The sequence below is a fragment of the Crocuta crocuta genome, unplaced genomic scaffold, assembly GCF_008692635.1.
Source record: "Crocuta crocuta isolate KB4526 unplaced genomic scaffold, BGI_CrCroc_1.0 scaffold122, whole genome shotgun sequence".
Classification (NCBI taxonomy): domain Eukaryota; kingdom Metazoa; phylum Chordata; class Mammalia; order Carnivora; family Hyaenidae; genus Crocuta; species Crocuta crocuta.
Window position 1 is genome coordinate 1,369,430 of NW_027528839.1, and position 25,081 is coordinate 1,394,510.

General features: G+C 38.9%; 1 pseudogene; it reads right to left on the reverse strand.

Moving 5' to 3' along the window:
* Positions 1-15,366: 15,366 nt before the first annotated feature.
* Positions 15,367-16,514, reverse strand: LOC144224906 (elongation factor 1-alpha 1 pseudogene; annotated as a pseudogene).
* Positions 16,515-25,081: the final 8,567 nt, after the last annotated feature.

Below are 25,081 nucleotides of genomic sequence, written 5' to 3' on the forward strand. Positions count from 1 at the left end.
TAAGTTGTGAGGCTCAGGAAGGATCTGAACATTCTGAAGGAAGGGCAAAAGTGACCCTGGGGGCAAGGGCAGGGGCTTTGGGTGGGGAGGACCTAAGGGAGGACCGAGGAGAGAAAATGGGTGGGACTGAAAGAAAAAGAGAGTGAAGGAATGAGGAAGCCTTCCTGTGGTTCACCTTCTTGAGGACATAAGATGAAGACATACCATCATACTCTACCCCCCACCATGAATAAGCTAACTCAAAGACACAACCTGTCACCTCCGTCTGACCCTCTCACCTCCACCTCAGCTCTGTGCAGCTGTAGGACCCTTACTCAAGCCCTTCAGCAAGAGAGTTGTTTAAACATCTTAAATCAGATTATGTGTCCTATCCACAGAAGAAAGACAAGTCCTCAGAAAGGAGCATATTGTAGAAAAAAATGCCTGCACACCCCACTGTGGATCGCTGGACCAGAGTACCAACCATGATGACCACCTTCCCTAAGAAAATAAAATATCCTGGGGCACGTGGGTGGCTCAATTGGTTAAGCGTCTTCCTTCAGTTCAGGTCATGATCTCGCAGCTCATGGGTTTGAGCCCCACATCAGGCTCTGTGCTGACAGCTCAGAGCCTGGAGCCGGCTTTGGATTCTGTGTCTCCCTCTCTCTGTCCCCTCCCCTGCTTGTGCTCTGTGTGTGTGTCTCTCTCAAAAATAAATAAACATTAAACAAATTTTTTTAAAGAAAAGAAAAATCCCTCTGATTTCTGTCCCCACTGCCACTAAGAAGCTATCTAAAACATATCTACTAGGGGGACTAAAAGAAGAGTCCATTTGTGTGTTAAACTGTTCATTCCCTACCTTGAAACTGAGTTTGTATATACTCTCCAGACAATTATGAAAGCTCGTAGAGAGTGTGGGAGAAAGGAACTGATGGACCACAGTTTCCCTCAGATTCAGAAGCACTGATGTGCCTGGGACAAGTACCAAGGGAGAGAGAAAGGTGAGGACAAGTGTGCCGGTTTCAGTAAGAATGAATGCAATGGAGCATCTTTTGAATTACAAACCCACCTCCGTGGCACAGCCAGAGACTAAGGATCTCCTGCCAACTCAGAAAACCTAGCCACAAAAGTATCAGAAATTCTTACTGAATAAGCATTAAACCGAAAGGCAATGCACATCACAGATAATCCACTGAAGGGATTGCAAGGCAGAAAAGAAATCTCTTCCTTCTGTATAGTCAAGCAGATGCAACCCATTTCATACATGTTCTCAATACAAACAATAACTAGTCTTGGGGCACCTGGGTGACTCAGTCAGTTAAGCGTCCAACTTTAGCTCAGGTCATGATCTCATGGTTCAAGCCCTGCGTTGAGCTATGTGCTGAGAGCTAGCTCAGAGCCTGGAACCTGCTTCAGATTCTGTATCTCCGTCTCTCTCTGACCTTCTCACACTGTCTCTCTCTCTTTCTCTCTCTCTCTCTCTCTCTCAGAAATAAAAACATTTAAAAAAGTTATTTAAAAAAAATAACTAGTCCTCAAGTAAGAGCATTTGACAGCACCATTTGCCGCACATAGTTCATCCCAAATTTACCTGATAAAATTACCATGTTTACTAATGTGCCTTTATCCAAAGGAAACATAAATGTCTTACTTACTTAAGACAAGAAGGAGATTAGCAACTTAGGGTCACACATTACCGAAGCTGGGCTCCTACCTTTTCCCAGAGACTGGGAAATAGAGTTGCTATCTTCCTCGATTACATTTCAAAAGGATGGCTCCCAAGTCCTTGAAAAAGATTCCCAGTTCCAAATTTGGCTAGAGGCAACTGGGTGGCTCAATCAGTTAAGTGTCTGATTCTTGGTTTCAACTCAGGTCATGATTTCACAGTTCATGGGTTCAAGCCCCAGATCAGACTCTGTGCTGGCAGTGTGGGGCCTTCTTGGGATTCTTCTCTCTCTCTCTCTCACCCTTCCCTGCTTGCACACTCTCTCTCAAAATAAATAAACATTTTTTAAAACTGGCTAGAGCCTTATTTAGCTTTTAAAAAGATTTATAGACATCTCAAATGAGCAGAGAAAGAACTCAAAATTACTGTTTTCTTTAAGTAAATGCCCTAAGGAAAGGGGGAAGAGGAGTTTCCCTTCTTGCACCAGGGATAATTCAATATTTTCTCATTTACGTTTGTATTTCCCCTAACATGACCTCTGCCTTATTTACCTCAGAATGGAAATAATGCTCATTGGGATGCAACAATGCATCAGTCATGCAACAAATATTAACCCATTCAACCATTCAGCATTGTTCTAGATATTGGGGAAAGGACAGTAAACAAAATAGACAGGACCTTTGTATTCAAATGGGGGAGGCAAAAAAAAAAAGAAATAAACATTACATATGTATGTCTATATATGGTATTTATAATTCTTACACCATATGATAACCTACATAATATGCTATGAGGGAAAATATAACAGTAGAGATTATAGAGCATGATCCAGAATTTATATGTATAGTATAATTAGGGACAGCATCTTGGGAATCCTGAAAGAAGTAAAGAAACAAACCATGTGGGGGGCATTATGGGGTTGGGGGACCGGTGGAGTGGGAGCAGGTACATTTATGGTAATAGACCTAAGGCCACAGGGTTTCTCAGTCTTAGCACTATTGACATTCTGAGCCACATAATTCTTTGTTATGAGGAGTTGTCCTGTATATTGTAGAATTTTTAGCAATAGCCCTCGCCTCTCCTCACTAGATGCTGGTGGCTCCCCTACCCTAGTTGTGACAACCAAAACTGTCCCCAGACACTGCCAAATGTTGCTGAGGGCAGGCGATGGAGGCCGTAAAATCACCCCAACCACTCGTTACAAGCATAACCTTGACAGCAAGCCTAGTGCAGTGATTTTTAAATTTGGGGGGGGGGGGGGACGGNACCAACTTGACAATAAACTATTTAAGGAAAAAAAAACAAATGCATAGAAAAGAAGAAAGACAAAAGATCAGTAATCTAAGTACTTATTTAAAAAGCTAGAAAAACAAAGACATACCAAACCTGTATCAAATTAAAGAATAAAATAGTGAAGATAAAAACAAAGATTGACAAATATAAACATACAATACATAAAGACAAAATATGCAATAGAGAAAAATCAACAAAGCCGAAAGTTAGTTCTTTGAAAATTTTAATAAAATTTATATAACCCTATCAGGAACAATAAAGAAATAAGGCACAAATTATTAGTATCAAGCATGAAAAATAGCACAACAAATCCTACAAACATTATCAGAAGGAGATGTTAGGAACACCTTATGTAAATAAATTTGAAAATTTGGATGAAAATGGCAAGTCTCCTATAAATACAGAGAATAAACCATTGGTTGCCAGAGGGGAGGGGTGGGGGGATTGGCAAAATGAGTGAAGGGGAGTGAGAGAAACAGGTTTCCAGTTATGGAAATAAAAGGCACAGCATAAGGAATATAGTCAATGATATTGTAATAGTATTGTATGGTAAGAGATGGTAGTTACACCTGTGAGCATAACATACTCTTATATGCATATACATATACATACACATATACGCATAACATACTCTTATATGCATATACATATACATACACATATACACTTGTCGAATCCTTATTTATACACCTGAAACTAATGTAACATTGTATGTCAACTATGTACTCAAAAAAAAATTTTTTTTTAAAGAAAAGGACAGGGGGCCTGAGTGGCTCAGTCAATTAAGTGTTCAAATCTTGATTTTGGCTCAGGTCATGTTCTCACAGCCATGAGACAAGCCCCACATCGGGCTCTGTGCGGGATGTGGAGCCTACTTAAGATTCTCTCTTCCTCTGCCCCTCCCCTGTTCCCTCTCACTCTCAAAAATAGATAGACAGATGATAGATAGATAGATAGATAGATAGATAGATAGATAGATGATAGATAGATAGATAGATAGATAGATAGATAGATAGATAGATGATAGATAAATGATAGATAGATAGATAGATAGATAGATAGATAGAAAAAGAAAAGGACATATCTTAGAAATTCTAATGCAAAATAGCAAAACTGAAGCAAAATAAAATAGAAAAGCTGAATAGTAATACAGTAAAACCTTGGATTGTGAGTAACTTCTGCAAGTGTTCTGCAAGACCAGCAAACATTTCTAATAAAGTTTAACTTTATAAACGAATGATATCTTGCAATACGAGTAGTACATGACACCAAATGTCACATGACCACAACTGAGCCAACTCCATTCTCTCTCTCTTTCTCTCTCTCTCTGTCATTGCGGGATGGGGAGTGATCATTTCCCATGCTCAGATGCTTGGTCTCAGGATGCGGTGTTTGGCAGAAATTAGTGATTTTTCAGAATGTTGGAAGGTGACCACAACTGGCACTAGTGCATTTTTCATCACCCCAAGCACCTAAAAAGCACCTCAAAGCACTTAAAAAGTCCTTTGCTTTTCCATAAAAGAGTGAGCTTAGGAATGCTTTGCTTCATTCTAGGCAGGCTGCCTACAGATATAGACCCTTTCCTCTGTTGCCTTATTGCCAGTTACATTAAATACAGTATATGACAAGAGTTTATTAATTAGTTGTTCATCCTATACAATAACCCTCCTCTCTCTTGTCTCCCTCACATCAGCCATGAAGATTTTCAAAGGTAAGTCCAGGTTAATTTATTTATTTTTCTTTATACTTTGTATTTTATTTATTATCTTATATATAACAGTGTTGTAATTATTTTTATATGAATATTTTTGGGTTGTGGAATGAATCATCTGAGTTTCCATGATTTCTTTTTTAAATTTTTTAAATATTTATTTATTTCTGAGAGACAGAGTGCAAGCATGGAAGGGGCAGAGAGAGACAGAAACACAGAATCTGAAGCAGGCTCCTGGCTCTGAGCTGTCAGCACAGAGCCTGATGCAGGGCTCAAATTCATGAACCATGAGATCATGACCTGAGCCGAAGTCAGACATTTAACTGACTGAGCCACCCAGGTGCCCCTTCATTATTTCTTGTGAGGAAATTTGCTTTGGATTACAAGCATGTTTCCAGAATGAATTAAAGAAGGTTTTTACTGTATATACTTAAATAAATTGAATCTATAACTTAAAACCTCTCCACTAAGAAATCTTCAGGTCTACATACCTACGCTAATAAATTTTTTCAAATATTTAAGGAAGAAATAATGCTAATATACTCAAACTCTTAGAGAGAATAGGAAAAAAATAAAAACACTTCCCAACTGATTTTATAAAGTCAGCATCTTATTACCAAAAACGAGGTAAGGATATCACAACGGGGAGGGGAAGTACTTACAACCTTTTTATGAATATCAGTTCAAAAACTCTAAACAAAATATGACCAAACTGAATTAAAAGACATATAAAAAATAATGTATTATCAACAAGTTGAACTTATACCAGGGATGCAATGTTTAATGTTAAAAACTAGCATGATAATATCAATGAAAAGCATGTGATAAAATTCAACACTCATTCATGATTTCTAAAAAATGCTTTAAAACTAGAAGAGAACTCCCTTAATGTAATTAATAATATGTAACAAAAATCCTATAGCAAACATAACTTAGAGGGAAATATTGAAAGCTTTGCCTCTAAGATTGGAAATGAGGCAAAGATACCCATTCAGCATTTCAACTCAACATCGTGTTGGTGATACTAGCCAATGAAATAAGCCAATAAAAAAGAAAGACAAGGTATTTTTTAAAACATCCATTAGTCACAAATTATGTTTGGAAAAACCCGAAGGAAATTATGTCCAATTAGAATTCCTAATGAATTTAGAACAATATACAAAAAACAAAACACAATTGTATTTCTACAAACTAGAAAAAAAATTTTTTTAATGGTTTTAAAGTACCATTGGGATGGACTTGAAGCTATGACACCATGAAGTAGTCAGCAAATCCTTAATGCAAAACAACAAAGGATAAAATTGGACACATCATTCTCCATGACTTCATCTTTCATGGACGAAATATTGAGACTTTCATGGAGGAAATAATGATGCTTTCAAGATGGCCCATCTAAGGAGGCAGCTCTGGTCTCTGCAAAGCTTGCCTACAAGGAAGTTTCTCGTTGTCTAGTGAGTGCTGATCAGGGGTCTTAAAAGAATCTCCACAGAGACTACTTTCAAGTTCCTTCTCAGTTCCACATACACTAAATCACTCAATTCTCCTACAGGTGAGAAAGTGAAAATATGAGACAGGTAAGATGCCCTCTCCTTGACCTACAAGTTAGAAGGGACCAAAAATAAAACCTCTCACTTTATACACCAGTGAACACGTACTTGTTGAACATCTGCCATTGTACATGCTGGCGTATGTATGAAGTCCCCATTGTGTGGAGTCATAGGTCCCCCAGGAGACCAGCTGTATGAAAGCCACAGCCTCCACATTCTCTTGCCTTACTGCATAAGGCAGAGAACTCAGATGTGTGAAGAGGTAAGTGTGAGACAGGAAGGAGTGGTGATTATATCAAGCTGGAGAGTTTCTGCCTAAAAACATTCAGATTCAAAAATTGGTGTACGTACCCCTGTGGGCCAAAGAAATGAAAGATCAGCACCCCACCCAGCCATCACCCACAGGGGAGCCACCCCAAAGGGAAAAGAAAAGATAAAACAATTTCAGCTATCAATAAGTTGTGTGTGGAAAATAAAACAGGCTTATGTGAGGGCAAATACTGAATGTAAGGGAAGGGATGCGTTAACTCCTCAGGGAAGATAGCCCATCCCAGAGCCCTGCCTCTCTGTGTCTCCACCAAGAATTTCCAGTGAAGAACTCAGGTCTCAAGAGACTTCTCTGACCTGTGCTTATGAAATGAAGTAATCCAAAATTCAACTTTGATAAGGAGAGCTATTAGAATAAGCAGGAAGATTATCTCTTCTTTGGAAAGTCATACCAAAAAGAGCATTGAAAGAGTTAGGTTCCGACAAGTCTGGGAAGATTCCGAAAAGGAACAATTGTTTTACTAGAAAATTGGCCTGTCACTTTTCAGAAACCACATATTATAGACAATTTGATCATCTGAGTATTCTGAGGTTTGCCTTGCACCAGACTTTGCTCCTGGTGAGCAACTTAAGTCTCACTGTGTTGCTGTTGTTGCTTTGAGTTGTTTTGTTTTTTACATTATAATATTTCCAGTAGAAGGGAGTTCACTCCTTGTCTCGCAGCCTTTTCATGGCCCAAGCTGTATGTCTTTAATGTTTTGCACCTACTTTCAGTGAGATGTTTCACATATGTCATTGCCAGTTGTTTTTGAGAGAATTCTTCGTGGCTTAGAGCCTGGCAATAAACCGTATAGCTTGTTGCAGTATTCTCTGTATACTAGGAAGGGGACAACCCCTGTCTGGAAAGCAGTGGGGGGAAAAAAAAAGAACATGAGCTTTCAAGTCTAAGTATAGGGGTATGTGTTGGTATAGTTATAGACCTAGGTGTAGGTATAGGTGTTGGGGTCAGTGTAACTACAGGTGTTGCTATAGGTATAGGTACAGGTGTAAGTGTAAGTATACATTATCAGCACAAGTGCAGTCTGGCCTGCCTGGGTCTTTGCTGTGGTGGCAGAACCTCTGTGTGGGCAGCTCTCATTTGCACCCAATTGGCAAACCACATGGGAGACCTTTCAGATCTTCTATGTCTCTTTTTGCCCCTGACTGCTCACTTCGAAGGAAAAGCATGGAAATAGGAAATACTAACTAGCCAAGTTAATAGGTCTAGGAAAAATTCGGGGTGGAGGGGGAAAATATGGAAAAGAAAGGGAATCAATTGACTTTGGGCATCCAATGACCCATGATGAGGCTAGTTGAGTTTTAGCTGTGTATGTGTTTTCAAAGCTTAGGTCACAGGCCTTCGAGATGATCTTGTTCAGGGAGAGGAAATGGATCTCATATCGGTGTCACTTCTAGCCACCTGGCAGTGGCTATGTGAAGATGTCAGCCCTGTTGTAGGCGTAGGAGGAAGGGTTGACATTATGCCGTTCACCAGGTATTTCCTTCCGCGATGCAGTCCGAAACCTCATTTCATAAATTAAAAAGCAAAAGCCAAGAGAATTTAAGTGATTTGTCCAAGGCCTCACAGCTACTTAGAAGCATCTCTGGGACTCAGGTGTGGTAACTCCAAAGCAGTTCCTTCCATCACATCATTCTTTGTAGCACCTGACACATGTAAGAATAATTCACACTGTAGATAAAATGGGGTGAAAACATGAGGAGGCCAAATAAGGACTTTCCAAAAGATGTGCATGTCCTGATCCCAGGAATTTGATGGTTTCAACAAACATTAATTCAATAGGCACTGTTAGGTGTTTGGGATATAAACATTAAAACACAGAACCTATTCTCAAGAAGTTCATTGTCTAAGGAAGCATATAAATGTAAACAAATTCCATTCAGAGTCTCAGAGTTATTTTTAATTTTTTTAACGTTTGTTCATTTTTTGAGAGACAGAGAGAGTGTGTTAGTGGGGGAGGAGCAGAGAGAGAGGGAGACACAGAATCCGAAGCAGGCTCCAAACTTTGAGCTGTCAGCACAGAGGCCGATGCAGGGCTTGAACCCACAAACTGTGAAGATCATGACATCAGCCGAAGTTGGATGCTTAACCAACTGAGCCTCCCAGATGCCCCTCAGAGTTATTTTTAAAAAGGAATATTCAAGGACTTTCTTTTTCCCTCTTACAAAGCTCAAATCACTGCCTCTTCTGCCTTCCTTAACCATCTGACGGCCTTGCCCTCTCTCTCATTATCCTTATAATGTAATAAGTTAACCTTATAACTCATTTTCTGTACATGAGTATCCATACCACATTGGATGGGAAGCCTGTTGATCTGAAAACTTGTGTCAGACCATTTAACCAAAGAGTTAATGATTCATTTATCATACTATCCACTCCACTCGGGCTATGATGACCACACAGACCAGTAGCCATAGTTACTAACTATGACCCACTAACCTTGGCTTCTCCCCAATCCTACTAGCCTGACTGATAACACAGATTCAGTTATCATACCCATCTATAGCCATGAAATAAACACTTTTTCTCTAAAGTCTTTTCCAGTTTCCCATTTCAAAGCCTATGCCTTAACAAATGAGGGCTGTCAAGATCAAAGCTACACCTCAGAGGTTGTTGGCCTGACTTTGGCAGAAAGGCCTTTCAAGTACTTAAACATTCCCTCCCACCACACTGCAATAGCTAAACAGGATGATGAAATAAATACGGTAATTTTGAAGATCAAAGATTACCTTCCAAAAGGATGTGGTTAATTCCACCTTCCGTGTTCGATTTGTATTTATGGAAAAAAGCTGGAAATACTGAAGCTGGCAAGGAAGGTCTTAGTAGCTTGTGGCTTTGATTGTCACTGTTGGATCACAAAAGATGGATAGCTGGGGACAGTAGATCCAGCTGTGGTACTGCCAGTGACCGAAACAGGAAGATATCCAAAGAAATAAAGAAAAATTTAAACAAGGAGCTAGACTGAGGCAACTTCAGAAACTTCAGAACAGGATTCACTGGTGGACAACTGGTGGAACCCAGTTGTGAGAAATTAGGGCATGGAGAAAATTATGTGTATTAGTACACATCTCAGAGAGGTTACTGGATACAGTTGCAAGGAATGATTTAATAACTTCTTGCAAAGGAGGAAATGGGAAGTGATGTCCCCTCAGACTTCACTTTGAAAGACACCAAATGTGTATTAAACTGCCTTCTGAGACAGGTGGGTCCAGTTAACTGCAGGGTTTTTGATCTGCTGCTGAGTGGATCTGTCAATTAGCACCAGAGCAGAATTGTCCTGAATGGTGGTGAAGAAGCAGAGCTCTCCTGCGGGGTCCCTGCCTCTCTGCCCTTTCCCCACACATCACTGAACCCAACTGTCCACGTGAGTGGAGCAGAAGGCTTAAAGAATTCTGGGTACCCATGCTCAGCCTGCTGGGAACCACATATCACAGTCTGGCCCAATTCCTAAAAAGAGTTTGCAACCATGTGGAAGCCAACCACTCTGAAAGGATCTGGTAACAAATAATGGAGATATTCAGGTCCATGGCCTTTAATTCAGAAATTTAATTTCTTGGAATCTGCCCCAGACACACTCATAACTGTGTACAAAGATACTTGTTTCCAATTTTAGTACAGCATTGTTTTTACTAGGGAATGAATAAGAGTAATCTAAATGCCCATCTATAGGGGATTTATTAAATTATATTAGATCTATATTTTACATCTAAGAATAAGAGAGAGAGAGATACTGATATGGAAAGAGGTGCATACCACCTTGCTCAGAGAAATGAAAAGATAGGAAAAAACATAAATTTTATCATCTCATTTTGGTGATGCATTTTTTTCATTTTAAAGAGATTTATAAGTGTACATATATGCTGAAGTAGACAGAGAGCGAGGCATATACATTCAAACATGTATACATGTTATTTATGCATACATACATAGAAAAACTGAAAAGAAACACCAAACAATAAACAGCAACTTTTATTGTTGTTTTTTAAAGTTTATTTATTTACTTTGAAAGAGAGAAAGTGTGAGTAGGGGAGAGGCAGAGAGAGAGGAAGAGAGAGAATCCTAAACAGGCTCAGCACTGTCAGCACAGAACCCGATGTGGGGCTTGAACACACAAAACACGAGATTATGCTCTAAGCCTAAATCAGATACTCAAGCCACCGGGTGCCCCAGTAATTAACTCTAGGGAACTGGGAGGAGGGAAAAGGGATTTTTGTTTATTTAGTTTTGCTCTATTACCTCTGAATTTTTTAAATAGCTTGAGTTATTTTTTTTCTAATTTTAAAAACCAATGAAAATACTTTTTAAGGAAGTTAAAACCATGTTACTTTTATGTTGGTATCAATCAGGTTTGCATTACCATCAGACTAATTATAGTACTTTAAAGTACAATAAGAGTATAAAGCATTGTGTGTTCTCTCCCACCCTACAACAATTATAGGGAAATGGAAACACTGCATTACTTCTGATACCACAAACTTCTCAAAAGGATCCACATGCCATATCAGACAAGCAGGGCCTGAGCCAAGTTTTGCAGGTCCCAAAGCTTACACAAGGAAGGCCACTTTTAAGAAAAAAAGAATACAGTAATACCTTGGTTTGCGAACATAATTTGTAATGCTTGTAATCCAAAGCACTTGTATATCAAAGCAAATTTCCCCATAAGAAATCATGGAAACTCAGATGATTCGTTCCACAACCCAATGATCATAAAATCATAAAAATGATTATAACACTTTCATCTAATATAAAATAATAAAGAAAATACAAATTATAAAGAAAAATAAATTAACCTGCACTTGCCTTTGAAAACCTTCATGGCTGGTATGAGGGAGACAAGAGACAGGAGGGTTATTGTGTCTGATGACTTTCACTATCACTAATGGATCACTGCTATTGGTTCAATCGGATCTTTTCCTTTTCATGCAACTTTAACAAGGAACCTATCCAATGTCACTTGATTTTGTTTCTTTTTGAGGAATTGCATTGTCATTAAACAGATTCATCACTTGCACTGCTACAGCTTTTTACAAAATTTTGCTCTGTTCCCCACATTTTACACATCTCCCTAATCTCATTTGAAGTGAGGGATTCCTCTGCCTTTTCCTCCTCTTCTGCAGACGAGATGAGATGTAGATTTTGCATAAAATCTTGCAGTTTGGCCACTTGCATGCCTCATTCATACTTCTCGATGATTTCCTTAACTTCCACCATAATCACCTCTTTCTTATCGCCTTTCTTTTCCACATTTTTCTGCATGGGGGCAATTGTATACACTCGCACAGATGTTGACTACAGTACAACATTAATAAATTCTGTCATATACTGTATTTAATGTAACTGGCAATAAGGCAGCAGAGGAAAGGGTCTATATCTGCAGGCAGCCTGACCTAGAATGAAGCAAAGCATTCCTAAGCTCACTTTTGTACAGAAGAGCAAGGGACTGTCCATAGGTGCCTTGAAGTGACAAAAAATACACTAGTACCAGTTGTAGGCACCTTCCAATGTTCTGAAAAATCACTGACTTGTGCCAAACACTGCAGCCCAAGACCGAGTATCCGAGCATGGGACATGATCACCCACAATCTTGCACAGAGAGGAGAGAGAGAAGAACCATTGTCTCAATTGTGATCATGTGACATTTGGTGTCACCTACTACTTGTATTGCAAAGCATTGCTTAAAGTTAAAGTTGAAATTTATTAGAAATGTTTGCTGGTCTTGCAGAACAAGTTACTCACAATCCAAGGTTTTACTATTGGAAAGATATGAATATAAAATCAGGTAAAAGAGTGAATATTTATTTAGAAAAGAAATCACCAACATATAAAAAAAGCTGACAATCATATAATTCAGAAAAATAACATAATTTTTTATTAACATTTCTATAATACTATTTTCCTATGCCTTCTTAATGTATTTTCCTATATTTTTCTGATTACTCTTTTTATTTAGGATTTTCTTTTTTATTTATTTTTTAATTGAGATATAAATGACATATGACATTATATTTGTTTCAGATGTACAACATACTAACTTGATATATTTATACATTGCCAAATGATCACCACGATAAGTCAATTAACATCCATCACCACACATAGTTAATTTTTTTCTTGTGATGAGAACTGTTTTTAAAGTTTTTATTAAAATTCTGGTTAGTTAACTTAAGTGTAATATTAGTTTCAGGTGTACAGTATAGTGATTCAACACTTCCATACAACACTTGGTGCTCATCACACCAAGTGTACTCCTTAATCTACATCCCCTCACCCCCTCCCCTCTGGTAACCATCAGTTTGTTCTCTATATTTAAGAGTATCTTTCTTGGTTTCCCCCCTCTTTATTTCCCCACTTTGCTCATTTGTTTTATTTCTTAAATTCCACTTATGAATGAAATCATATGGTATTTGTCTGTCTCTGATTAACTCATTTTGTGATGAGGACTTTTAAGATTTATTCTCTTAACAACTTTCAAATATACAGTATAGTATTATTAACTATAGTCACCATGCTGCACATTATGTCCCCAGGACTTATTTATCTTATAACTGGAAGCTTGCACCTTTTGACGACTTTCACCCATTTCACCCAAACCCCAACCACCGTCTCTGGCAACCATCAATCTGTTCTCTGTATTTATGAATTCAGAGGGATTTTTGTTTGTCTTTGTTTTTGTTTTTTATTCTACATATAAGTAAGATCATATGGTATTTGTCTTTCTCTGACTTATTTTACTTGGCATAATGCCCTCAAGGTCCACCCAAGTTGTGGCAAAAGGCAGAATTTCATTCCTTTTTATGACTGAATAATATTCCTGTGTGTGTGCACACACACACACACAATGAAATCATATATATTTATCATACATATAACATTTTCTTTATCCATTCATCCATCAGTGGGCATGTAGGGTACGTCCATGTCTTGGCTATTGTACAGAATGCTTCAGTGAACATGAGGGTGCAGATATCTTTTCAAATTAGTGTTTGTGTTTCCTTTGAAAAGATAACCAGAAGTGGAATAGCTGGATCACGTGGTAGTTCTATTTTTAATCTTTTGAGGAACCTCCATATTGTTTTCTACAGTGGTTGTACCAATTTACCAACAGTGTCCAAGAGTTTCCTTTTCTCCACACCCTCACCAACACTTGTTATTTCTTGTCTTTTTGGTAACAGCAATTCTAAAAGATGTGAGGTGATATCTCATTGTGATTTTGATTTGAGTTTTCTTAGTGATTTGTGATGTTGAGTCTCTGTTCATGTACCTGTTGGCCAACTGTATGTCTTCTTTGGAAAAATGTCTATTCATGTCCTCTGCCCAACAACTCTGTTGAGTTGTATTATTTTTTTTCTATATTTTGGATATTTACTCTTTTTTAGATATACGATTTGCAATTATTTTCTCCTATTAGGTAGGTTGCCTTTTCATTCTGTTAATGATTTCCTTTGCTGTGCCTTTTTTCTTCTTTTTCACTTATTTACATCCAAGTTAGTTAGCATATAGTGCAATAATGATTTCAGGAGTAAAATCCAGTGATTCATCCCGGGCATATAACACCCAGTGCTCATTCCAACAGGTGTCCTCCTTAATGCCCCCTGCCCATTTATCTATCTCCCCCACTCACAACCCCAGCAGCCCTCAGTTTGTTCTCTATATTTAAGACTCTCTTATAATTTGTCCCCCTCCCTGTTTTTATATTATTTTTGGTTTCCTTCCCTTCTGTTCATTTGTTTTGTATCTTAAATTCCACATATGAGTGAAATATTTGTCTTTCTCTGACTAATTTTGCTTAGCATAATACACTCCAGTTCTATCCACATTGTTGCAAATGGCAAGATTTCTTTTTTTTTTGATTGCCGAGTAATACTCCATTGTGTATATATACCACATCTTCTTTATCCATTCACCAGTTGATGGACATATGGCCTCTTTCCATACTTTGGCTGTTGTCAATAGTACTGCTATAAACATTGGGGTGCATGTACCCCTTCGAAACAGCACACATCCTTTGGATAAATCCCTAGTAGGGCAGTTGCTAGATCATAGAGTAGGTCTATTTTTAACTTTTTGAGGAACCTTCATACTGTTTTCCAGAGTGGCTGCACTCCCACCAGCAGTGCAAAAGAGATCCTCTTCCTCCTCCTTTGCTGTGCCTTTCAGTTTGATGCAGCCTCTCTTGATTATTTTTGTTTCTGTTACTTTGCTTTTGGTGTCAAATTAAAAAAAAAAATCAAGTGCCAAAACCAACACTTGTTATCTCTTATCATGCCGCTCTGACAAATGTGAAATGATATCTCATTGTGGTCTTTTTCCTTAATAAACTTTTATTTTCTTTTTTTTTAACTTTTTTAATGTTTTTATTTATTTCTAGGCGAGAGAGAGAGAGACAGCGTGAGCAGGGGAGAGTCAGAGAGAGAGGGAGACACAGAATCCGAAACAGGCTCCAGGCTCTGAGCTGGCAGTCAGCACAGAGCCCAACGCAGGGCTCGAACCCACAAACCGCGAGATCATGACCTAAGCGAAAGTCGGACGCTTAACCGACTAAGCCACCCAGGAGCCCCAATAAACTTTTATTTTCATGAGTCTCAAATTCTGTGAAAGATTTTTGGTCAAGCTGTTTCCATTAAAAAGTACTGATTTTAAGAACTGATAACTAAAAACTGCCACACACACAAAAACCCAAATGGTCAACCAAACATTCTCCTTTCCTTCTAATGGTTTTACAATGCATTGTTATCAGTAACCAGTCTTTTAGTGTTAAACTTAAAAGAACAGTTGACACAAACAGTTCTGAGACTGTTATTCCACCGCTGATTAAGACTGGGGTGGCAGAGATTGGGGGTAATATTCATTTAGCCTTCTGAGCCTTCTGGGCAGAACTGGTGACCTTGCCACCTCCAGCTCCCTTATTGTCCCCTGCTTTGATGACACCCGCAGCAACTGTCTGTCTCATGCCATGAACAGCAAAAAGTCTCTCAACACAGAAAAGCTTGCCAGTGACCATATCAACAATGGCAGCATCACCAGATTTCAAGAACTTGGGGCCATCTTCCAGCTTTTTTCCAGAACAATGATAAATCTTCTCCTTCAGCTCAGCAAACTTGCAAATAATGTGAGCTGTGTGACAACCCGGCACAAGTGCATATCTGGCACTGATTTGGCTGGAGGGTCCAGGATAATCACCTGAGCCATGAAGCCACCTGCTTCCATGGGTAGGTCTGTTTTGTTGTCATCTGCCACATTGCCATGATGAACATCTTTGACAGGTACATTCTTGACATTGAAGCCTACACTGTCCCCAGGAAGAACCTCACTCAAAACTCCATGGTGTATTTCAATAGACTGTATTTCAATTGTAACATGGACTGGAGCAAAGGTGACCACCATGCTGGGTATGAGCACCAGTCTTGGTATGCCTGGGTGGCTCAGCATCCAACTTCAGCTCAGGTCATGATCTCATGGTCCATGGATTTGAGCCTTGGGTCAGGCTTGTGCTGACAGCTCAGAGCTTGGAGCCTGCTTTGGATTCTGTTTCCCCCTCTATCTCTCTGCCCCTCCTCCACTCACTCTCTCTCTCTCTCTCTCTCTCTCAAAAATAAAAATAAACACTAAAAGAAAAAAAAAGAAGAGTACCAGTCTCCACCTGGCCCACAGGGACAATACCAATACCACCGATTTTGTAGACATCCTGAAAGGGCAGACTGGATGAGCTGGTAGCAGAATGCAGACTTCAAGCAGTGTGGTCCCACTGACATTGCCATCTTTACATGTGACTTTCCATCCCTTGAATTAAGGCATGTTAGCACTTGGCTCCAGCAGGTTGTCACCGTTCCAACCAGACATTGGCACAAATGCTACAGTGCCAAGGTTGTACCCAATTTTCCCTGCCCAAGGGGCCCAAAGCCGCCATGGAGTGACAACTGAGACACCAGACTCTACTGTCCTGCTCCTGAGGGCCACAGGCCCCCCGATGATCAGGGTAACCAGCCCCACCATTACTGGCCCTTCGCCACAAGTGCTCTGTACAATTAGAGGTCCCAAAACGCTCTGTTCTCGAAGAATCCCCGTGCCCTTATTAACCTATTAGAAACTGTTCTGTTTACTCATCAGACCACCTGGGATGATTACCAGCAATTGTTGCAGGTCCTGTTCACTACTGAGGATTGAAAAAAAATCCAATCGGAAACCAGGAAATCAGTTCCTGGGCCCACTGGAGTTCCCACTACTGACCAGTCTCGAATTGACGCTAGGTTTCCCCTGGCACGGCCAAACTGGGACTACAACTAGGCTGAAGGTAAGGAGAGCCTCTTAGTCTACGATCAGACTATTGGCAGGTCTCAAGGCTGTGGCTCGCAAGCCTACAATGTCAGTGAGGGACCAGAGGAAAGCCCCGCAGCATTCCTTAAGAAAATAATAAAGGCATTCCACAAGTACAGCCCTATAGATTCTGAGGCTCAGGCAAACTTATCTGCAGAGGCCATGGCTTTTATCAATCAGTCTGCCCCTGACATTCAGAGAAAACCTCAGAAACTAGAACGTCTAGGAAAAAAAAGCCTCCAAGATCTAGTGGTCGTGGCAGAGAGGGTGTACAGCAACAGGGAAAGTGCAGAGGACAAGCAGGTAAGGGCTGAAAAGAGACAAAACCAAGGTCTAGCCAAGATCCTACTCGCGGCAACTACAGAACCAGAGGACCAGAAAAGACACCTCAGGCTGTTGGCTTCAGGAAAAGAAGGTAAGGGGAACTCCCAGCGACTCGAAGGGTGCCCCTGCCTAGACAAAAATCAATGTGCCTACTGCAAAGAAAAAGAACATTGGGCCAAAGAATGCCCCAAAAATAAGTCTAAAAACTCCCATTCTAGTAATGAGAGATGACACTGATTAGGGGGGACGGGGTTCAACAACCTTCCCCAAACCCAGAGTAACCCTAAAAGTGAAAGGGAAATCCACCGAGTTCCTAATGGACACTGGGCTCAACATTCTAAGGAGCACGCGGTAGGGACGTCAGGGCCTGAGGGCTGCCCTGCCCAGCTCCAAGCCGGCCGCCCGCACCTCCGCTGCTCCCACATACCAGGAACCCTGCGTCCAGCCTGGGCAAGGTCTCCAAGGCCGTCCTCACCCAACTTGCGGCCTCCACGCAGCACACTCACCCATCGCTGACCACCACGCACTTGATGGCCTGCCTGAAATGCTGCTGACACCAGATGCGGGATTTAACCTTGGCTCCAGCAGCTTGTTAAGCTCCTCATCATTGCAGATGACTAGCTCCGGGATATCCACAGTAAAGTAGCAGCCCTTGATAAGGAAGAACGCCTACCAAGGAGCTGAAGAACCACCGCCCACCGAGCACTCCCAACCAAACATGAGACTGCCCAGATCATGGCCAAAAATTCCTAAAAGACATCTTCATAAAATATGAGTTTCCTCAGATGATAGGGTCAGACTGCATTTGTGTCCAAAGTAAGCCAGAATTTAGCCACCGCCCTGGGGATTAATTGGAAATTACATTGTACATACAGACCGCAGAGTTCAGAACAGATAAAAAATAAATAGAACTCTAAAAGAGACCTTAATTAAATTGACCTTGGAGACTGGCAGAGACTGGGTAGCTCTCCTCCTCTTTGCACTCTATAGGGTGCGCAACTCACCCTACCAGATGGGATTAACTCCTTTTGAAAACATGTCTGGCCTGAATTGCATGCCCTCTATGCAAATAGAATGCATGATTACTAAACATAAGTTTGAGTTTTCAGTTTCCTATTGCAGAAAAAGTAAGACTATTTAGACCTTTTAAAAGAGATAATTTTAAAATTCTAATGTAAACACCTCTTAATTGGTTACTAAGTCCTCAATTGGAGACTAAGGTTTCCTAAGTTACAATTCTGCTAAGTGTACTTAAAACTGATGGAAAATAAGGAAAACAATCTTGTATGTAGGAAACTGAGAGATACATAAAAAAAAGATGTAAGAAATAGAAATACATTTTTATTGAGAGTAAAAGAAAGTAATTTTGTCCTAAATAAGACTGTTTAGAGAAAAATGGTTTTGAGACAAAGTTTAAAGGCAAAAGAAGGTGTAGAAGGTCCGTAAAGGGAAACCTTTAAAAAATATTCTATGTGTACTCAGGATAAACTAAGGTTGAGATAAATAGAATTTTAAAAATACACTGGTATAAAGTGAAAACTCTGCTTTTCTCTCTGGTCAAAAGACAAAGTTTTCTTGGATTGTAAATCTGCTCTTGATAAGACAATGTAAACAAAGGTTTTCTCCTTTTACTGCCAAGAAACATAATTAAAACTTCTCAATGTTAAAGGAGCTAGGTTTTTCTACATTCACTTTTAAGATCTTTTATTGCCACTTTGGTTAAATTAAAAAAAAAAGGTTTTAATGATCTGTAATCTTATTTAGGATACACTTTATAACTTCCTAAAGTTTTAACAAACTTCCCAGGACTTAAATAGTGAAAAAGGCCTTCTGGCCAATTAGGCCTTTGATTTGAGATGCTAAGTTACTTGGAAAAACACTATGTACTATGTACAACAGTAAACCTTAGGTTGTATTGCATGGGTAAATGCTATAACTGCCCAAATATATATGCAAATCCTAAAGTTTTAATGTTTTGGTATAGAGTTATCATGTAATATTCTGATTACTTAAAATATTATATGTCACAAAAATAACTGAATTTCTTTGTCAATTGCATAACAATGTCCATCTGAGATTTTGTCATTTAAATAGATTGCGTGCCTTCATGCAAGAACGTCTGGGGGCAATACAACCTATAATACTTAGGTCCCAGTACCACCATCCTAATGATTGGGACCCAACCGAAGACCCATGACTGGGCCTTCACATACACAAGAGAAGGGGGGAATGAAGAGCCTAAGTAACGTCATTTTGAAATTAAGGCCCCCATTAAGAGCAACCTCGGGCTGCACATAGCTCCAGTTCCTCAGATTGCTCAAGGCTAAAGCCATCCTCGGACTGCCCTCGGATCAGCTAATCAAAAAAACATTCCTGTGGTCTGAGTCAAGGCTGGGAACTGTAGACAGTTATTCTGTACAAACTAGCCAATTTCTCACCTCTTGCCTGAACCCCACGTGGGCCCTTTGAACTCACCTCATAATTGGTCATTTTCAAAGGATCTTCAAAAGTCATGATTGGGTCCCACCAAAAGTAATGAACACCTCACAGATGCTGAATGGTCAAAGCTGTTACCATGGGTGCTGTACAATTGTAATTGGTGCTTATGTGATGATGCTATACGTACAACGTGTACACTGTAACACCCCCGTCCCTGACCCCATAAAAACCCTACTCGCTATTGTTCGGGGCTTCACCTTCTGCCACTACACCGGTAGGCGGGTGAGCCCCTGCTCGAGCTTGTAATAAAGACCCTTTTGTACTTGCATCGGTGTCAGCTCCTTGGGGGTCTCAGGGGACTCGCGAATCGGGCACAATACGGTGATTACAAGGGGGTGGATGTGGGGAAAGTGGGGAGACATGGTCAAAGGGAGCAACCTTTCAATTACAAGATGGTAAGTTCTGGGGAATCTAATGTAAGCATGGCAATTACAGCTAACAATACTGTATTACATCCTTGAAAGTTGTTAAGGGAATAAATCTTAAATGTCCTCACCACAAAAAAGAAATTATAATTAGATGATGTAACAGCAGTACTAGCCAACACTAAGGTGGTAATCATTTTGCAAAATATTAGTGTATCAAATCAACACACTGTATACCTTAATCTTACATAATGTTCTATGTCAATTGTATCTCAATAAAGTTAAAAAAAATAAAGCCAATCATGATTGTCAGGTTACTGTGCCTATGTGACTCTAACACATTAATGCCAAAGAATATGGCCAAATAACTATACAGGGATTAAAATTGAACCGTGATTTTGGGTTTAAATAACATGAATTGTTTAAAATGCAAATATATGTGAAGAGCTGCTCTAATTCTCAAATTTTAAGCCATGAAATAACATTTTTTATGGCAAGTAAAGAGCCGACGTTCTTAATGACTAAAGGAAATAGACAAAAATAGCAATACGTGCTTATACTGAAGTAGAAAGAGATTACATATGAGAAGAATCTTCCTAAAGGTATATTTATCACTGACCACGTATTAAAAGTTTGTAATTCACTATTTAAAGATATCTTTATTTTAAAATAATTTGCAATTTACGGAAAAGTTACAAGGATGTACACAGAATTCCTTCACCGGGGAACTCTCTTGCCCCACTATGAACATATCTATGGTCCATTTGTCAAAATTAAGAACATTGGTACAAAAATATTAACTACACTAAAGGCTTTATTCAGATTTCACTCCAAGAAAACTTGAAAGCAGTGTCTCAAAGCCATTTTTGTACACCTCTGTTCACATCACCATTATTGACCACAGCTAAAATGCAGAAGGAACCAAAAGTGTTTCTCTGGATGAAGTGATAAGCAAAATATAATAGATACCTGCAATGTATTATGTTATTCATCTTTTTTAAAATGATATAATTTTGCGCTCACTTCAGCAGCACATATACTAAAATAAAAAGGGAGAGATTCTGATATAAGCTACAACATGGATGAATCTTGAAGACAACTTGCTATGTGAAAAAGACTAATACTATGTGATTCCATTTATATGAAATACTTAGAGGAGTCAAAATTATACAGACAGAAAGTAGACTGGTGGTTGCCAAGGTCTGGAGGAAGGGTGGAAAAACAGTTATCTTTTAATGGGTATAGAGTTACAGTTTTACAAGATGAAAAGAATTACGGAAATGGACAGTGGTGATAGTTGCACATTATGAAAGTATTTACTACTACTGAACACTACACTCAAAAGGGTTTAAGATGATAAATTTTATGTTACACATATTTTACCACAATGTTAAACACTAAAAGAATAAAAAATACAACCATTTAGACTCCAGTTTTTGAGAGTCATGTGCTTTGGAGTTGGATGTAACAAAATTCTGATGGCTGCATAATCTCAGACACATGATTGAACTTATCTAAGTCCCAGTCTCTCCTTAATAAAGTGAAGAAAATAATGACACCTTTCCCATATGGCTCAGGAAGAGAAAAGTAAATTAGATAAGGCAGGTAGGTAAAATTCTTGGCACACTGTCCAGTACATAATAAGCACCCAATAAATACTAGATATAATAATCAGCTATATATTCTCTTTTCCTTTCTAAAAGCATTATCAAAACTGTAACACAGTTGTTTCAAAGAAACCTCCAGTTACCTTTCTTTTTCCCTTCCAGAAAGATCAGAAAAGAGAGCCTTGAAAGGTGTACATTTATATATGCATATACATGTATGGATATTTGTATGTATGTACGTTTGGAAGGATTGTGACTTGCTGATCCATGCACATGGTATAGGATTCAAGCAGATTTTATACAGAAGCAATTCTGAAAGTGCAACCCAGGGACCTCTCAGGTTCTTGAGATCCTTTTCATAGGACTGTGAGATGAAAACTGTTTTCATAATAGTACTAAGATATTGTTTCCCTTTCTCACTCTGATTCTTTCTCAAGTGTATCGTGGTGTTCTCCAGATTCTCCAGGATATGTGAGATTGCAAAGACTGAATACAGCAGCTAATATAAGAATCCAGCTGTCTCTTAAGCCAGACACTAAAAAGATTTCCAGGGGAAAAAAACATCAATGTCATTCTTCTCATTAAATTTTGTTTTATAAACTATAGTTATTTTCATTTAACAAGATATTATTTACGTTAACACACAATGGGTTTATTCTTATTTTCAAGTAAATTATTAAATAGGTCTTTTTAAGATTTCTGCTTTAATTTCTAGTACAGTAAATATTGATGGACATATTACTCACATAAACAAAAACACTTGGAGAACTTCAATTAATATTTAAGACCAAAAGGCGTCCTGAGGCACCTGGGTGGCTCAGTCAGTTAAGCATCCAACTCAGGTCATTATTTCATGGTTCATGAGTTCGAGCCCAGTGTCAGGCTCTGTCTGACAGCTCAGAGCCTGGAGCCTGCTTTGGATTCTGTGTCTTCCTTTCTCTCGACCCCTTCTCTGTTTTCTCTCAGTCTCTCTCTCTCTCTCTCTCTCTCTCTCTCTCTCTCTCTCAAAAATAAATAAACATTAAAAATTTTTTCATTAAATAAATAAACATTAAAAAATTTTGAAGACCAAAAGGGATCCTAAGACTAGAAAAGTTTGAGAACTGATATATGTGAGAAACAAATCTCTCTCCCATACCTATCTGTCCCACTAGGCACAAATTCCCCTTACCAGTTTTCTTTGTATTGCATGCATATATATAAAATAAATATTACATAAGACATATTATTTTTATTATTACAAATGGTAGTATATCATGCACATTGAAAATTTTGAAATAAGAACAAGTGACCATTATTTCATCACACTCTTCAACTCTTCCTTCTAGAAGAGCCCTTAAAGCATGCTGTTTTTTCTCTCCCAGCTGTTACTGAAGCATCAAGGACACACACTTTTCTTTGGTTGTTCACCTGCCAATAACAGGGTAAGAGAAATTTGTGTCATGTTTATGGACTGTAAGAAAATTTTCATTTTTAATTTATTGACATCACCTGTTCTTTAAGCTAGTAAGATAGTTATAACACCTTTAGACTGCTAACTGACTTTCTTCTCTTTGCAAGTATTGTAAATGCTCCTAAACCAACATAACTATAATTATAATGTAACCCAAAGAGATGTATGAATCTAACCAAGGAAGGAACGCTTTTTTATCTTTGGTGCAGTCATGGTCATTTTTGCATTTCTTACTTACCGATTCTCACTTAAACTGCTTCTAATCTGCAACTAACCCTTCCACTGAATTTCTTATGTCAATTCCTATAACTGTTCCAGAAGTTCTATCTGGTTCTTTTTTCGAATACCTACTACAGTAAAACCTTGGTTTGCGAGCATAATTCATCCAGAAACATGTTTACAATCCAAAGCATTTGTATATCAAAGCGAATTTCAAGAACCTTTGGCTCAGTTGTGACCATGTGACATTTGGCACCGTGTACTACTCATAGTGTAAGACATCTCTTGTCTTGCAGAACACTCACAGAACAAGTTACTCACAATTTAAGATTTTACTGTATCTTCTCTGTGTAAGGGTTTTTTCTCTATTATAATTGTCATTCTCTCATTTATTTGTTTATTCACTTGAACATACCTAAAGTCATGGATAATCCCAATATCTCAAGACTCTGGAGATTAATTCCGTCGTTTGTTTTGCAAGGGCCTGGATTGAAAGCATGATGGGCATGGAGGAGGGTACTTGTGGGGATGAGCACTGGGTGTTATATGGAAACCAACTTGACAATAAACTATTAAAAAAAAAAGAAAGCATGCTTTTCCAGATGTGGCACTTGTTTCTGGAAGGTGTCCAAGGATGCACTTTTACAGTAAATTGTTGATTTTAATCTTATTAAAGCATGTGGATAATACAAATTTGAAATGAAATGCCTAAACCATGTGAGAACAGCCCTGTAGTTACCATTCATCAGGAAACATTTATTTCAGTCAGTGACTAGCAGAAGGTAGTTGTTTTCTAGTCTACCTCCTTCACCGTTGTTGCTGCCTCTGCAGATCCCATCAATTTCATCTCCAATGGACCCAAAATCCGTCTTCCATGTTTGTGAGGCCTTTAAAATCCAAGTATATTGGTTACTGAGACCTACAAAACCTTCCGATTTTTCATTTGACTCTCAAGTTTTGGCCCTGGAGTTTCCCCCTTCTTTCTTATAAATTCAGCTATGCACTGAAAAGGATGCCCATTGTTAATTTGTCTAGCATTCTAGCCCATTTTTTAAAGTGTTTTGCATTGGAAGAGGTAACAGATAATCTAGTCCACCATATCGCTAGAACCAGAAGTCCTCGTTATTCTTTATGGTTCAAGTTTAGGTCACCTAAAGACAAAATCAAATTTATCTTCCAGATTCTTTCTCTTCTCAAACCTAAATTACTGCATCTCTCCAACTTCATCATGGAATGGAAAGGCAAAATCCTTTGTCAACGCTACTATTACCAACATAATTTTGACATTCTTCTGTTATGAGAAACTGTACATTGTAGAACTGGTTGTGTTTTCTGGTTGCTTTGACTACTAAAGAGTACATTAACACAGCAGACATATTAAAAATCTACATTTGATATTTCTATCATCAGCCTTCCAGGCAGTTTTGCTATCAAAGACTCTTGCTCTGGCCCTTCCCAATGTAGTATCTGGTCTCATGGGCTCCTTTTTCATCCTCCCTGTTGATGCATCCCCATCCTCAGCTTTAGATTTCTCTCCCTCACTCTCCAATACACAGCAGATTGGCTCTCTCTTTGGTTCCTTTTTCCAATGAACATATACTAACTTCTCAAAATGCTTGACACAACTAAGGCTTTCCCACTAGCATAGTCCATCTTCCTTAGAAAGAAAAGAAAAAAGAAAAAAACCCACTCCTATATCATCCCAGCCTTATTTACCCAGAACTACTGTTTAAACAAGAATTGAGACAAACCTCTAGAAAACAATGGGATGATTAGCAA